A 17,162-nucleotide genomic window follows, 5' to 3' on the forward strand; every position below is an offset into this window, starting at 1 on the left:
TCCCGAAGTGCAGGGACAGCGAGAAAACCATTTTGTGGGATGGTGTGTACTAGCGAAATCCAGCCTGCGCTGGTTTGCCGCAGGGGCAGAGAAATCTTAACTTCATCTGAGAACTACCAACAGGCTGCTAAGGCTGCCTTGCTTGGCCTTTGGCGGCCCCCTTGTCCCCACTTCTGCTGCTTTTTGGATGGTTTTTTTCAACGTCTGGTCGGCTCCTCTCTCCACACACTGTGGGGACCCCAAGGATTCCGTCCCGGAGCCTTCAGATCGCGGTTGCTCTGAGCTGGAGCTCGTCCCCGGCCCCCTCCCGCTGCCGGCTCCGGCTCGGGCTGCCGAGGCACAGCCCCGGGGCCAGAACTTTATTCCCACTCTGCGGAGCGCATCCGAGCGCATCCGACTGGATGTTCTGCAGTTGTGTCACACTTAACTTGTCGCCAATTAAATCTCCGTCTCCTTCCTCTTTTAAGTCTGCCTCACCTCCTGTGCCCCCAGTTGAAATTTGAGGCAGGCTGTCGTCCTTCTCAAGCTAGGCTTCTCCGTGATACCCTCATCTGTCTGCTCCTCTCCTACGCCTCTTCTCCCCAAATCTTGTTACTTCTGCCCCACAAATCTCTCTGATAGAATCGTTGTTTCTCATGCCTGTTGTCAGCGTTTTCGTCCAAGGCCGTTGGTGTATGTTAGTTTTATTCCTCATTGGAACATCAAACCTATCAGTTCCACCTCCATTCGCCACTTTCAAGATCCCCAGCGTTCCCAAATTGTATTCAGAACCAAAACTGCTTCTGTCACATTGATGCTTGGATACTTCTGGGGGCTCCTGACAGCTTAATAGATAAAATTTAGTTTCCTTAGGTCTGGTTAGTAAATTTTCTTCATCCGCCCTTGTATTTATTGGTTTGCTACGGCTACCATAATGAAGTACTCCAGACTGGGTAGCTTAAACAACAATTCACAATTCTACAGGGTGAAAGTGTGAGATCAAGATGTTTGCAGAATTGGCTTCCCCTGAGGTCTCTCTTCTTGCCTTGTAGATGGTGGTTTTTCCACTAGTGTCTTCACATGGTGATCACTTTCAGGGGTCAGTGTCCTAATCTCATCTCATAAGGACACCAGACACATTGGATTCAGGCCTATTCTAGTTGCTTCACTTTAAGTTAATTACCCAGAAAAAAAAAAAAAAAAGATAAAAAAAAACCCCAACCCTGTCTCCAAATACAGTCACATTCTGAGTTGTTGGGGATTAGGATGTCAACCTACGAATTTTTGAGGGGGACACAATTCAGCCCATAACGGCCCCTGCTCTGCTTTTCTAGCATTGGTTCCCGTCTTGTATGTACATCAGAGCAGCATCCTTTGTTGCTTCCCTATTTTATTCAGGTAATCATGGCCACCTATCATCAGTTCTGTGGTTTATTTATTTACTTATTGGTGTCATTTGCCTAACTTTGAGCTTTTTTTTTTTTTAAAGATTTTATTTATTTTTTGACAGAGATCACAAGCAGGTAGAGCGGCAGGTAGAGAGAGAGAGAGGAGGAAACAGGCTCCCTGCTGAGGAGAGAGCCCGATGTGGGACTCGATCCCAGGACCCTGAGATCATGACCTGAGCCGAAGGCAGAGGCTTAACCCTCTGAGCCGCCCAGGCGCCCCATAACTTTGAGCTTTTTTAAAGACAGGTCTTGTTTATCCTAACCTACTACCTCAGCCCAAATTCCACTTAGAATTCTTTCTTAATTAAAGCTCTCAAACATCTGTTGTCTTTATGTCTGTCAGTTCCTTAGAAATTTACTGTCTCTTTGTCTAAAAAATATGAAAACTGCCTGCCTCGGTCATTTGTTTAGGCCCTAATTTCATTATTAGCCCTCTGTGTGCACATAATAAAATTTTAGGGTTTTTTTCCCCCTTATTAATCTGTCCCATGTAAATTTAATTCTAAGTTCAGCTGGAAGACCTTGAAGTGTAGAGGAACAACTTCCCTTCCCTACAGTACTAAATTTATATTCTCTTATCTGTTGTTATTTAGACTTAGGGTATGTATCTCGCCAATGACATAACTCCCTACAGTTATGTCCCAAGAGTGTTTTATCCTGCATATTCTATTAAAATGATAATGTTACTTACTATGCATAGCGAAAGCACAGAACTTGAACCCAATAAATAAATAGTAATTGAATTAATTCTATTATTCCTTGGTATTATTGTTTTTCCACTCAGTATTCTCTTCCCTGTATCTCTAGACTATAGACTTGCTAGCAAAAAAAAAAAAAAAAAAAAAAAAAAGTAAGAACAAAAAAGAAATGGATAAACTAGGGGAGTAATTTGCTGTGTTCTCAATCTTGAACTGTGGAAAATCAAAACATCTTTGGGAAACAAATATCACAAAACTGAAAATAGCATTTGAACAGTGACTTAAGAATGGTTTCACCTGGGGGACGTCTGGGTGGCTCAGTAGGTCAAACATCCATCTTCAGCTCAGGTCATCATCTCTGGGTCTTGGGCTCCCTGAGTTAGGTTCTCTGCTTGGCAGGTAGTCTGCTTCTTTATCTGCCTCTGCCCCTCCTCCCTGCTTGTGATCCCACTCTCTCTCTCAAATAAAAAAATCAAATCTTAAAAAAAAAAAGTTTCCTGGGGGCATAAACTGTTCCAAGGCCCCTTATACCTCAGAGGAGAAATGGTGGCATGTGAAGGTTAGAAAGGCCTCTACACAAGGGACACCTGGGGGCTCAGTGGGTTAAAGCCTCTGCCTTCAGCTCAGGTCATGATCTCAGGGTCCTGGGGTAGAGCCCCACAGCCACCTCCGGCTCCCTGCCAAGCAGAGAGCCTGCTTCCCTTCCTCTCCCTCTGCCTATTTGTGATCTCTGTTTGTCAAATGAATAAATAAAATCTAAAAAAAAAAGAAGAAGAAGAAAGAAAGAAAAAGAAAGGCCTCTATGTGAAGAATTAGGAAACCCCAGTTGTTTGTTTGTTTGTTTTTAAAGATTTTATTTATTTGACAGAGATCAAAAGTAGGCAGAGAGGCAGGCAGGGGGACTGGTAGCAGGCTCCCTGCAGAGCAGAGAGTCCAGTGCAGGACTGGATCCCAGGACCCTGAGATCAAGGGCCTGAGCTGAAGGCAGAGGCTTAACCCACTGAGCCACCCAGGCGCCCAGGAAACCCCAGTCTTAACCAAAGGTGTAATGGTGTGACTGAAAATGATGCTGCCTGACTAGGCTCACACAGTCCCTCAACAATTACACAGGGAATTCAAACTCCTTAAGGCTGGACTTTTGGCCTGCTGAACTGATTGCTTTCTTTCATAGTGTTGTGGCCCGGCACATAGCAGGTATTCAGGAACTATTTGTTTTGGATCCTCTGGGCTAGGCAGGGAGTGTCTGGCCTTAAGAAGCTCATAATCCAGTTGTGACAAAACCCAAAAGCCACAGAAGTTATTGTAATAGATGAAAATATTTACCATAATTAAGACAGAGGAGCATGGGGCACCTGGGTGGCTCAGTCAATAAAGCATCGGACTCTTCATTCCAGCTCAGGTTATGATCTCAGAGTTTTTTCTACGGGTTTCTCAGCTTTAAAGATCCTGTCTGGTGATAAGGATATCTTTGTACTTCTTAGGACAGGAAGGATGCCTTTCATACGAGAAACCGATTTCTTGCTGGAGGGGTTTGGAGGTGGTTATAAGTATACTTACACCGTAAGTAGATTTGATTTAAAATAATCAGTATGCTTAAAGTGCACTTTTTGGGGTGGCTTGCCCTTGAGCCCTATGGTATCAAGTCAGTATGAAGTCTTTCAACACAGGAAGGGGTTGAGGAGAGAGACTACTCAGGCTGGCATGGGAGGGGAAGGTAGGGCTAAATCACAGAAGGCCTGAGATGCATGTTAAAGAGTATTATAGCCTTTATTTAATAATAATAATAATAATAATAATAATGTACCTTCTTTTATAGTGTCAGTGATTTTTTTTTTTTAAAGATTTTATTTATTTATTTGACAGAGAGAAATTACAAGTAGATGGAGAGGCAGGCAGAGAGAGAGAGAGAGGGAAGCAGGCTCCCTGCTGAGCAGAGAACCCGATGCGGGACTCGATCCCAGGACCCTGAGATCATGACCTGAGCCGAAGGTAGCGGCTTAACCCGCTGAGCCACCCAGGCGCCCTAGTGTCAGTGATTTAAAACAAAATCTTAAACATTCTTTTTAAGACTACACCATTGTCTCCAAAAGAATTTGGACTCACCAAAAATGTATCCACATATACATAATTCAGAATTAAATGTATGCTTGCTCAAAATTTTAATTACAAATCTTGACAAGCCATGTGATTTTTAAAAACTTCAGAGAAGTACTTGTGTACATGGATAGTATTTAATGTACCACAGCCTAAATCTTACATTCCAAGAATTTCACTAGCACTTCCAATCTTAGTTTTCATAAACCCATCACCAGCCATGCAATGTATTTCCTGTTCAAGTACCTAGTCATTCTTTCTGGCTTCCTAATGTTCTCCCTTGTGCTTTTACCTTGGCATGTTTTCTTCCTTCGGAGCACCTCGCTTTTCCTCAAGTAGGCCTTGAAGCTGTAAATTTCTCTCCCTTCCCACAGAATTCCTTCCTTTGATATTCATCTTATTATTCCTATTTCTCATAAAAAGTATTCTCCTATTAAATAAATGAGAGGCACAAACTCATATTTTCCTTCACCTGGTTACCATAATCCTGTGACCATACTATAAATTTTGATAATCTACAGGGCTTGAAATACTGTGTGGGATAGATAACATAGCTGGATGCTATTTAGTTTTATTTCAACTGTGTGGTAAGTTTTTCTGGAACAAGCTACACAAACCCCATCGCTTTGTCTCAGTGCCATGGTGGATACTCCGACAAACCCTTCAAAAGGCAACTTAAAAACTGTCCAGTCTGATTTAAGACTTTGTATTCTCCACGCTTCTGGCTTCTGCATTATTAAACTTGACTGTTTGTTTCCTGTTTTGCTTTTATTTTCCCATGTGAACAGATGAAGCAGACACAAGCAGAAGGACCCATCAGTCCTGCAGATTCCACCTTCTAAAGGAAATTCAAAAGGACTCTCTGGCTTGTGTGGTGTTGCTTAGCAACCCACCCAAACAAACATGTTTCCCTCTCATTTTTTTCCCAGTCCTTATTTATTCAAGAACATTGTAAAATAAATTATTACCACTTGACATCTGGAATCATTAGAAAAAAATTTGGTGTTTTGGGCTTTGTAAGAACTGCTAACCGTACTAAAATTTTTACTTGTTTTTATTTCTCAATTTACTACACTAATAATGCAAGACCAGGATTTGTGATATTCTACCTTATGTCTAGAATTTGGTTTGGATGTGTCCCTGCCTCTGTGGGAATTACCCTGGCACTGTTGTTGGCTGGCACTGTGATTTTGATGACCTAACCTCTGTCTCTCAGTTTCCTTCTGTGAATAATGTGGTTAAATATCTACCTTACCAATTCCTGCAGGATTTTTGCTGAACACATAGTGAGGGAATATTAATCAAACACAGTGTCCACTAGACACCAGGTTCCATGTTGGATTCCAGTGGGGCAAGGATAAGACATAATTCCTACCTGTGAGGGGATCAATTTGAAAATGCCTGGAAACATTGTTACATCATCCCCAAGCCCTTTTCTACACCTCCTAAAGACTTGGAATCTTTCTAGACTCCAGCATCATCTTCTTTTGAAAAGTTACTTAGCCACATCCCTGGCCCCTAGCTTGAATTTACTTGCCTCTCCTCCCTGTCAAATTTTATCACAACATTTATCTTTCTTTTTAAAAGATTTATTTATTTATCTGAGAGAGGGAGTTTGAGTTAGTGGGAGGAGGGGCAGTGGGAGGGAATCTTCCAGTAGACTCCCCACTGAGCGTGGAGCCTGATGAGGGGCTCAATCTCAGGATCCATGAGATCATGACCTGAGCCAAAAACAAGAGTCAGATGCTTAACCAACTAAGCTACCCAGGCATCCCAACATTTATCATTTCATATTAAAAATATCTGTTAACAGAATTGTCCTTCTGAGTAGAATGTAAGGCAGAGAACTTGGCTTATTTGGTTTATTGTTTAACAGTTCAGTAGCCATTCTCCTTTCTTACCAACACAAAAATGAGATTTTTGTGGGGAACCACCCTCTCCTGTTCTGAGTCCCTGTGTGCCTCAGATGTGGCTGACACCACCACTAGTTCCCAAGTGATGAGTGTGGAACTCAGGGATGGCCAACCAGAGCATCACGAACACTTGGCGCCTGGGAATGGTATTTACAAACAAGCGTGGGCTCTGGTTCTGTTCAGTGGAAATCAGGACAGAACTTTTTTTCAAGTTGTGGAAAAGAAAAGTGTTTCTTCCTGCTAGATTTAGAGTCAAAGGATGTGAGTCTAGACAAGCTGGCAGCCAAAACGTTGATGCTCAGGGGTAAAATGGAGCCAACAATATATATATATACACACACACAAATGAGTATAATGTGAGGACTGGAAGAATATCAAAATTGATCTAGTGGTAATGTTTGGGTGGCCATGCTATTCATGAACATTGTGGAATACATTTTTATCATTTGACATCTCCTGGTTTTGTCAATCGCAGATAAGATATTTATCATCTATATCTTTATTCAAGTTTAAAAGAATTTTGAACAATGCAGGGCCAAGAACAGAGTGCTTTGGAATACTGCTCTTTACTAACTCAAGTTTATTCACTAATTCCATGTGGATGTAGATGTTCAAAAATTTTGAATTCAACTGTATTTTCACGAGCCCAGATTTTTCAAAAGAATGTCAGATTTCTTTTCAAATGCCTTCTGATGCTTATAGCATTAAACTTACAGCATTCCTTGATCTACCAGATTCTACAGAATATCTTTCTAATATCCACTGAGCACAATCTTAGATATGATTAGGGTGCAGAAGAAATTTTCCTTGCAGGCAAGAAGCTTATAATTAGCTTGCAAAGACAAGCTGTACACAGATAAAGCAATTAACTGATAAGGGCTTTATGGTACTCGTCTGGAAAGGGTTTTCTGTTGTTGGTTATAAGATTCTGGAGTCTGACTCCTAGGGATTCTGATTTATTAAATCTTAGGTGGGTCTTAGGAGATGAAGAAAGATCAGCTTCTGATGATATCATTTGAGTCCCTCAGCCAGCACTAATTGAAGGCAGATATACCCCTGGACTTCATTAGCTCTAACATTTCCTTTCTAGTTAATTTATTTTAGGTTAGGATTTCTGTCCCTCCAATTAAAATAGTACTAATAAATTTGAATAGAAGTGAATCTACAGAATGGCAAAAAGTTGTGTTAGTTACGTGCATAAGAAGCTATATGGCCACGGGATCAGGGCCCCTTGTCTGGGCCCATAGGGTGGCTGGTTTGGCTTCCCAGTCTCCAAGAATTAGGAGATCAGAGACTTTAGAGGATGCTGAACCTTACTTTACTTTTTTTATGTAATTAAGTTATAGCTTTGAAATCTTTGCTTTAATATTCCAGAAGTCCTTTTTAAAGTGGACTTTCTGGAGTGCCTGGGTGGCTCAGTGGGTTAAAGCCTCTGCCTTCGGCTCAGGTCGTGATCCCGGGGTCCTGGGATCCAGCCCTGCATCAGGCTCTCTGCTCACAGGGGAGCCTGCTCCCTCCTCTCTCTCTCTCTCTCTCTCTGCCTGCCTCTCTGCCTACTTGTGATCTCTGTCAAATAAATAATAAAATCTTTAAAAAAATGTTTAAAAAAATAAAGTGGACTGGGGCGCCTGGGTGGCTCAGTGGGTTAGCCTGTGGCTCGGGTCGTGATCTCAGGGTCCTGGGATCGAGTCCCGCATGGGGCTCTCTGCTCAGCAGGGAGCCTGCTTCTCTCTCTCTCTCTCTCTCTCTGCCTGCCTCTCTGCCTACTTGTGATCTCTGTCAAAAAAATAAATAAAATCTAAAAAAAAATAATTTAAGGTGGACTTTCTTAGTAATTTTTAGTAGAAGTTCTTAATTTTGACAAAGTCTAATTTATGAATTTTTTTCTTTTACAAATTATACATTTGGTGTCATATTTCTAAGACTTCTTCACCCAAGGCCATGAACATTTTCTCCTATATTTTCTTCTAGAGGTTTTATAATTTCAGGTTTTACGTTTAGGCATATAATCCATTTTGAGATAATTTTAGCATGGTGGGTGGTATGAACCAAGGTTTTTTTTTTTTCTTACCCAGTTGCTCTGACATCATAAGTTTCTCTCTGGAATTATCTTTGCACTATTTTTGAAAATCAATTGACAATGTATGTGTGAGTTTATTTCTGCATGTTGTATTCTCTTTTTTTGATTTATGTGTTTAAACTTTTATTAATACCATCCTATTTTGGTTGCAATAGCTTCCTTCATACTCTTGCTCACTGACTACATATTTTAAATTCATAAATTTTAATGGTTTAATTTTATTTAATGATTCTGTCTGGTCATAGTCCTTACTTTGGCCTAACCTACCAAGGGCTTCTCATCAGTTTATTAGAGAGGATCAGTGAGCTATGTTGAGTTTTTGTCTGAATGTTATTTAGAAATTATTTACAAATGTAAATTTTAATATCAGCATCAGTTTTCTAAATTAAGCAAGCAATTTTGTTTTGATCTGTCAATTTTTTTTGTGGGTTTTGACTCTTCTGAAAAATAAGATATTAATAAATATGTACTCCCGACCAACACTTTTAAAAATTAATAACTTTACCATTGTCAAATTCTTTAAGCTTTTATTTTCCTCTAAAATAATAAATATAATATTTCATCTTATATTTAGATATATTCAATTCTCATAGCCCATACTTTTTAAACATGAGTTCCCCTTCCCTGAGTCTTCTTGATTCAATCCTTTTTTGGGATAGATTTTTTTATTAAGTGTTCTTTTTTTTTTCTTTTTTTAAAAGAAGGACTCATTAATGCCTCATTACTCCCAGAGTCTGTACAAAATTGAGAGTGCCTTTCTGTTGCCATAAACATAAAACAAATGGGCTGAGCATAGTATTCTTGGCTCAATCTTGTCTTCCTTCTTTTCAAGATTCTGAACACATTGCCCTCACCTTCCTCTGTCATTAAATGTTGCCATGGAGAAGTAAAGTTCAGATTAAACCCACTCTTTTCTCTCAGCTATGGCAGATGACTTGATTTTTCTGTCAAAAAGTTACCTGCTTAGTAAATTTCTTATTAACCTGCTCTAGAATACATCATTGTGTTGATTATTGTGCATAATTATTTTTCTCGGAAAAATTATATGGGTTGAATCAGCAAATTCAATTTGTCATTTATTTAAGGTTTTTTCTTTTGTAATATTGAGATATTTTAAATTTTGCTTTCTTAATTCAAGAATACCAATTTTGCATACTTTGGAGCTACTGTGTTTGATTTCTGTATTATCTTCTTTCTAATTATTTCTTTTTATCATTTTCTTTTTTTTAACAGAATTTTTACAAATCCTGCCCTCCATGTTACAGTATCTTTCAATTTTTAAAAAATGTACTTGGTGGGAAAGAACTGAAATTAACAACAGATTAAGTTGATGCTAATTATCCCTGGAAATTGAACATGCTGTTTCACAAGATCGGTGTAAAAGATCTATGCATGCAGATATGGCCTTTAGAATCAGACTTTTTATTCTATAGGATGCTGCGTATATAAGGAAATGAGATTGGATTGGTGAAAAAAAAATATATATATATAAAATTTTTAATTACCTTAACTTGGGCACTCAAATGAATGTTGTCTATGAAGCAACATCCAAAGAGGGGAAAGTTTATAATAGATGGGGCACTGAGTAGAAGACTCAGGAAGATAATGCCTCAGTTGTGGGGCCAAATTAGCCTAGAATAAAAACTGGCCCATTCTATATAACTCCTAGTCAGATCAGCTGGTTGAGTATGCTATCTGTTTCCTAATTGAATCTAAGTGACCTTAGATGATATGCTACAATTTTTCACTACTATTGCGGGTTCCCTCCCCCATATTTAAAGACTGTTTTTTAAAAGCAGTTTTACATTCACACGAAATTGAGGGAAAGGTACAGAGGTTTTCCATGTACTCCCTGTCCCCTGCATGCATGGTTTTCCCCATTATCAACATTTCCCACCAGATTGGTACATTGGTTATATCTGATGAGCCCACATGAACACAACATAATCACTCAGAGTCTACAGTTTACATGAGAGTTCACTCTTGGTGTTGTACCTCCGTGGGTTTGGACAAATGCGTAATGACATATATCTGTTATTATAGTAACACTGGCCTTGTAAAATGACTTTGGAAGTGTTCCCTTCTCTTCAATATTTTGGAAGAGTTTGAGAAAGATTGGTATTAATTTTTAAGTGTTTGGTAGAACTTGGCCTTAGAGCCATAGAGCCATTTCGGCCTGGGTTTTTTTTTTTTGTTGTTGTTGTTATTGTGGTTTTTGGGAGATTTTTGATTATTAATTCAATGTCCTTACTTGTCATTGAACAGTTCACATTTTCTATTTCTTCATGATTCAGGCTTGGTAGGTTGCATGTTTCTAAGAATATATCCATTTCTTCCAGTTTATCCAATTCATTGGCGTACAGTTGTTGATAATAGTGTCTTATGATCCTTCACATTCCTGTAGTTTTAATGTCCCCCTTTTCATTTCATTTATAGTTTCACTTATAGTCTTATTTATTTGAGTCTTTTCTCTCTCCTTCTGTCGGTCTAATGAAAGGTTTGTTGATTTTATCTTTTCAAAGAACAAATACAATTTTGTTACCTTTTCTATTGTCACCTACTCATTATTTCATTCATTTCTGCTCTAACCTTTCTTATTTCTTTTATTCTGCTAATTTTGGCTTAGTTTTTTCTAGTCTCTTGAGGTGTAAAGTTAGGTTGTTTATCTGAGAGCTTTCTTTTTTCTTAATCCAAGCATTCTTGTTATAAACTCCCTACTTAAAATTGCTTTTATTGGATCCTTTAAGTTTTGCCATGTTGCCACTCCATTTCAAGATTCTTTCTGATTTTACCTTTAATTTCTTCTTTGACTCATAAATTGTTGAAGAGTGTGTTGTTTAATTTCCATATATTTGTGAATATTCCAGCTTTCCTTCTGTTACTGATCTCTAGTTTTGTACCATCATGATTAGAAAAGATTGATATCATTTCAGTCTTCCTAAATTTGTTAAGGGTTGTATTGTGGCCCAACATACAGTCTATCTGAAGAACGTGCTTGAAAAGCATATATATTCGGCTGCTGTTGAAAGTAATGTTCTATAAATGTCTGTTAGATTCATTTGTTCTATATGTTATACAAGCCCATCATTTCCTTTTTGATTTTCTGTCTGATGATGTATCCATTGTTGAATGTGGAGTATGAAATCCTCTACAGTTGTTTCACTGATGTTTATTTGTTTGTTCTTCTTTGTTCATATTTGTTTTAAATGTTTAAGTGCTCCAATGATGAGTGGATATTTACAATTGTTTTATCTTTCTGATGAATCATTAGTGATTTTGGATAAATCACTTCCTTATCCAAACTTCTCTATCCAAACTTCATTTGGCTAAATACCCAGAAGTAGAATTGCTACGTCATATGGTAACTCTATTTTTAATTTTTTGAGGAGCCTCCATCCTGTTTTCCCTAGCCACAGCACCAATTTACATTTTTACCAATAGTACCCAAGAGTTCTCTTTTCTCCATATTCTTGCCAACATTTGGTATCTCTTGTCTTTTTGATAATAGCCATTCTAACAGGTATGAGGTAATATCTCCTTGTAGTTTTGATTTACATTCTCTTGATAATTAGTGATGTTGAGCACCTTTTCACATCCTAGTTGGCTATCTGTATGTTTTCTTTGGAAGAATGTCTATTTAGTCTCCTGTCCATTTTTAATTGGATTGTTTGGGGTTTTTTTTGTTGTTGTTTTTGTTTTTTTGTTTTGTTTTGTTTTTGCTATTGCATGGGGTGAATCCCCAAGTATTTAATTGGATTGTTTGGGTTTTTTTTTTTGCTATTGCATGGTGTGAATTCCCAGGTATCTTTGTGTGTGTGTTTCTTTTTAATCACCATTTTATAACTTTTATCATACAGATCTTATACCTATTTTCTTAGATTTATACCTAAACATTTCACTTTTTTTAAGCAAGTATAAATGACATCATTTTAATTTTGGTTTTACCTTGTTCATTGTCAAATATAAGAATTCAGTTGATTTTTCTCTGCTGATCTTGAATCCCACAATGTTATTGGACTCATTGTTTAGTTCTAGGAATGTTTTGTAGGTTTCTCAGAATTCTTTACATACAGAATCATGTCTAAAAATAGTTTTATTTTTTCTTTTCTAACTTGTGTGCTTTTTACCTTTTAAAATCTAATTTAATTTATTTTTTCCTTATTGCAATGACTAGAACTTCCAGTGCTATGTTGGATAGAAGTGATGTAAAGGGACATTCAGTTTGTTTTGCTCTTGTTTGTCGGTTTTTTTGAGGTAGATTTGCTCACTGTTTTGACAGCTCCAGAGGGGCTCTGGAAGCACTGCCAAGAAGAGTCTGCTTGTGTTTTGGCGCATTTCCAAATGGTTTGAGGCTGGAAGGTAGGTGCTGTAGACTAACTCTTTGTGTGCCCCTCTCCTTGCCCAGATTCATATGTTGAAGTCCTAACCCCGATGTGATGGTATTAAGAAGCGGGGCTTTGGGACATGGTTAGATCAAGAGGGCATAGCCCAGAATAACCTTATAAAAGAAGTTCCAGAGGGATCGCCAGTCCCTTTCATCCCATGAGGACACAGCAAAAGATGACTGTCTATGAACCAGAAAGTGAGCTTTCACTAGACATCAAACCTTCTTGCACCAAGATCTTGGATTTCCCAGGCTTCAGAACTATGAAAAACAAATTTCTGTTCTTTATTAACCATCTGCTTGTGGTATTTTCGTTATAGCAGCCTGACCAGACTGAAACAATGAGGGCCTTCTTTAGAAGAACATGTCAGCATCAGCTCTTAATCCCCTTCCTCTCCATCATTAGTGTCTGGAATGAGGAAGAAGGTGATGTATGGGGAAAGTCAGGTATTTGAGCTTTACTAGGGTGAGGCCTCCCCTAGTAAGAAATTGGATGTATTATTTCCATGCAAAACTTCTGTACTTTTACTCAATAATTTCTAAATAATAACTTCACAGTAGTACCTTGATATGTTATAAACAATATTAGTAATACTTAGGGCACCTTTAGGACCCTTCTTTTGAATTTTTCTTTAGGTCTGCGCCACATTCTTTTGGTTGCCAACCTATCCTTTCAATTTGACCAGATGAGTATATTCAGCCACATAGTTCTCCCAGATTTGTTTGCATCTTGGGGGTGGGGGCATCTAGAGATTGGGATCTAATATGCAATGTGTAGCTGCACTTCAGATTAAAATAACCACACTAGTCAGACATAAGTCTTTATGGTATCTGGAATAAAAGAGGTCAAGTCAAAGAGACTGCAGGGAACAATATTGCAATTGAACATGTAACATGTTACACAGTGTGTGCTTTGGGTCTGGGTGTTGCAAGTGGAGAACATAATTCATAATACTTCAATATGGGAATTCACTAAATTGAGGAAGCATAAAAAACTGCCTCATGATGTTGTGCTGTAGAAGATAGTTCTTTCTTCCTCTGCACAAACAGCGTTTTTAAGTCCTTTTCTGCATGCTCAGTACAGATCAAGAACAGAACTGCTTATTTTAATTATTTGCTTCTCCCCTGCTGCACAGGCAACACTAACTCACAGGGAAGTTTTGTTGTTACTATTATAATTGCAATCAAACAATCTTTGGAGCCACTGTTACTAGAAGCCTGAAATATTAGGTGTGGGAGAGGGGAAGAGGCCATGCCAGCGACCAGTAAAAAAGGACTCCGAATCATGGTTAAGTTATACTACTAGCAACATGGAAAAAGGATGAAAATATTGTCAGATTGCATCTGAAGTCAGCAGCTACAGGGTCATTAGGAGATACTAGGTGACGGGTCATAATTTAAACATTATTTTTTGTTGTTGTAAAAATGTATTAATTCTTTCTTCTTGATTTTATATAAGAAGTGAACCATAAAGGAATTGCTCTGAGACTTTTATATTAATGGATGAGACATTATTTTAAGGACATTATTTATCATACATTCCTGTATTCTGCCAGCCCTTTCTTTCTACTCCCAATTTTGGGAACATTTCCAAACTTTGAGAAAAGTTGAAAGAATAATACATTTTGCCACATTAGTTTCTCTCTCCTTGTGTACCCTGTGTTTTCTGAATCATCAGAAAGCAAATTACAAAAACCATGGCACATTACTCCTAAATATTTCTGAAGAACAAGGACATTCATTTCATAAATATGATGCCATGATCACACTTAAGAAAATTAACTGTAATTCTGCAATATCATCTAACATACTGTGTATATTCCAATTGTCATAACTGTCCCCAAATGTGTTTTATAGTTTTGTTTCTTTTTCAGTCCAGGTGCCAGTCAAAGTTCATGTTTTGTCCTTGGTTATGCCTCTTTAGGCTTTTAATCTAAATAAGCTAACACCCTTTTTTTCTAGGGTTGAAAGATTTAAAAAATAAAAATACAGTTAATTTGAATATCAGATAAATAATGACTCATACTTTAGTATAATACATACCATGCTTACGCTAAAAGAAGATTTTGTTGTTTATCTGACATTCAAATATAACTGTGTCCTTTATTTCATCTGGAAACTTTTTAGAAAGTTCAGGCCAGTCGTATCATTGAGTAACTCAATGTCTGGGTTTGCTTGTTTTCCTAGGACTTGATTCTGTTAAACATCTTTTTACAAAAACGTTTCATAGGGGATGTTGTGTGTTTCTTACTGTGTAACATGAGGAAGCAAATGTCGAGTCATCCCATTTGTGAAGCTAAGTTTGATTACTGGATTAAGATGACGACCACCAAAACTCTCTAGTTAGAAGCATCTTCTTTTGGAATCACTAATTCATGGAGGTGATCTTGGACAAGGTGAATATTCTGTTGCCAATAACCTTTTGTGCAATTATTTTAACACTCATTAGTGGTCATTCCCCGAGTCAATATTATACTGTGGGTTGCAAGTTGATTTTCTAATTTTATCATTCCTTCTACATTTACTATTACCTGGCATTTATCTGTAAAGAAGACCTTTCCTTCTTTTATGCCCTCTCGTATAGTATCACTATGTAGCAGTGAAACTAAGAAAAACATTTAATTTGTTATAATTCATTATTGCCATTATTCTTTTTATTCTCACATCCCTCCAGTTTTGCTGAATGAAAATCCCCTTCAAGTTTGGTTTTGGTCCTTTGGTTATGACCCTCTTTTGTCTTTGAGGGCTTCCTTGCATTCTATCATTAAAGAGATTTCCCAAGCCCATTTTTTACTCGTTTTGCCCAAGGAGCGGGAATCAGCTTTTTTACCCACCTGTGACACCTGTCAGTTTCCTGCTGTCCTGCTTCATGGTACTGGCATCGGACCTGTGCACAGGGCCAGCTGGAATGATGGCCAGCTTTGTCAGTAGATGGCACTGGAGGGACGCTGCAGGAAATGGGCTCTTGCTGTCTGTGTCCTATCTCTCTGCTGTTTCAATGGGTCCGCCCCTAGGCCAACACAAGAACACCCAGGGTCCCTCACTCTCTGGTGAGCTTTCCCGACTCCTTCCTGACTCCTTGCTCTGCAGTCGTGGTGCATGGTTTCCTGCTTGCCAGCCTAGCCTCCCGGTGCCCCAATGGGACGTGTCCCGTTTTGACCAGCGTCCGCCCGCCAGCTATAAACCGGCTGCGGCCCAGGATAACGTGACAAACTTCTCTGCCATCCCCTGGGCTACCAGCCGTTCTCTCTCACGAAGTCTGAACCTTAGTTTTGGGGATTCATTGGACTAACCTGGTATGTCCTTGGCTTTGAGTCCAGTGTGGAGCTGCTTGCCAGGAGGAAATGGGATGCTTGTATTCTATGGCAGGCAGGGACAGCATAACTAATAAAGCTATCGCCTGTGGCTGATTGTGATGAAGTGGCAAATGAAGCAAATATAATGGGAGCCCAAGGGGCAGCCCACTAATGATGAGTTCAAGAATCGGGGTGTCTTAGCTTGTTTGAGCTACCATAACAAAAATACCAAAAAGACCTGCTGCTTTATATAAACAACAGACACTTATTTCTCACAGTTCTGGAGGCTAAGAAATTCAAGATCAAGGCCTCCATAGAGTTGGTGTCTGGTAACAGCCTGCTTCCTGGTTCATAGACAGCCATCTTCTTACTGGGACCTCCCATGGTGGAAGGGGCCAGGGAACTCTTGGGGTCTCTCTTCTAAGGACACTGATCCCATTAGTGAGAACTGCACTCTCATGACCTAGTCACTTCCCAAAGTCCCTGACACTAACACCCTTGTTTTAGGGGATTAGGTTCCAAATTACAAATTTTGGAGGGACATGAACATTCAGTTTATAGCAGGTGATGTGGGATTGAGTCTTCTCATAGTTAGGAAAGCTTCCCCACACCCAAGTTATAAAGTAACTCCCTCACGTATTTCTCTATTGTTTTTATAGTTTCCTTTTAAATTTACATCTCTGGTCTATTTGGAGATTCTTCTGTTGTGTAGTGTGAGATATGGATCCAATTTTACCTTTTTTCCAAATGAATATCCAGTCACTGAACACCATTTATTTAAAAGTCCATTTTTCCCCCCAAATTATCTTGGATGCCCTCTAGTAGTTTCCATATATATTTGGGTCTATTTTTGGAATTTCTATTCCCTTCCCACTCTATTTGTTTGCCCGTACCACAGTGTTTTTATTAGAGAGGCTTTATAGTCTGATTTAATATGTGTTAGGGCTAGTCCTCTCTTACAGCTTTTATTTTTCAGGATTTTTTCTTCCATTATTACATATTTATTTTTCCATATAAACTTTAGAATTAGCTTGCATCCCTCTAGGAAAAAGCTTACCTTTATTTTAATTGGAATCACATTTATGTATTACTTGGAGAGGATTGTCATCTTTATGGTGTTGAGTTGTTTTATATGAGAACAAATGATGTCTTTCGATTTCTTCAAGCCTTTTTTAGCTTCAAGCTTTTTTTTTAGCCTTTTCACTTACTGAAGTTTTTCTAATACAGTTTTGGCACATTTCCTTAAGTGTTTTATCCTTTTTTGTTTCTA

This window comes from Mustela putorius, unplaced genomic scaffold, assembly GCF_011764305.1.
Source record: "Mustela putorius furo isolate JIRA1106 unplaced genomic scaffold, ASM1176430v1.1 tig00000382_pilon_pilon_pilon, whole genome shotgun sequence".
NCBI lineage: Eukaryota > Metazoa > Chordata > Mammalia > Carnivora > Mustelidae > Mustela > Mustela putorius.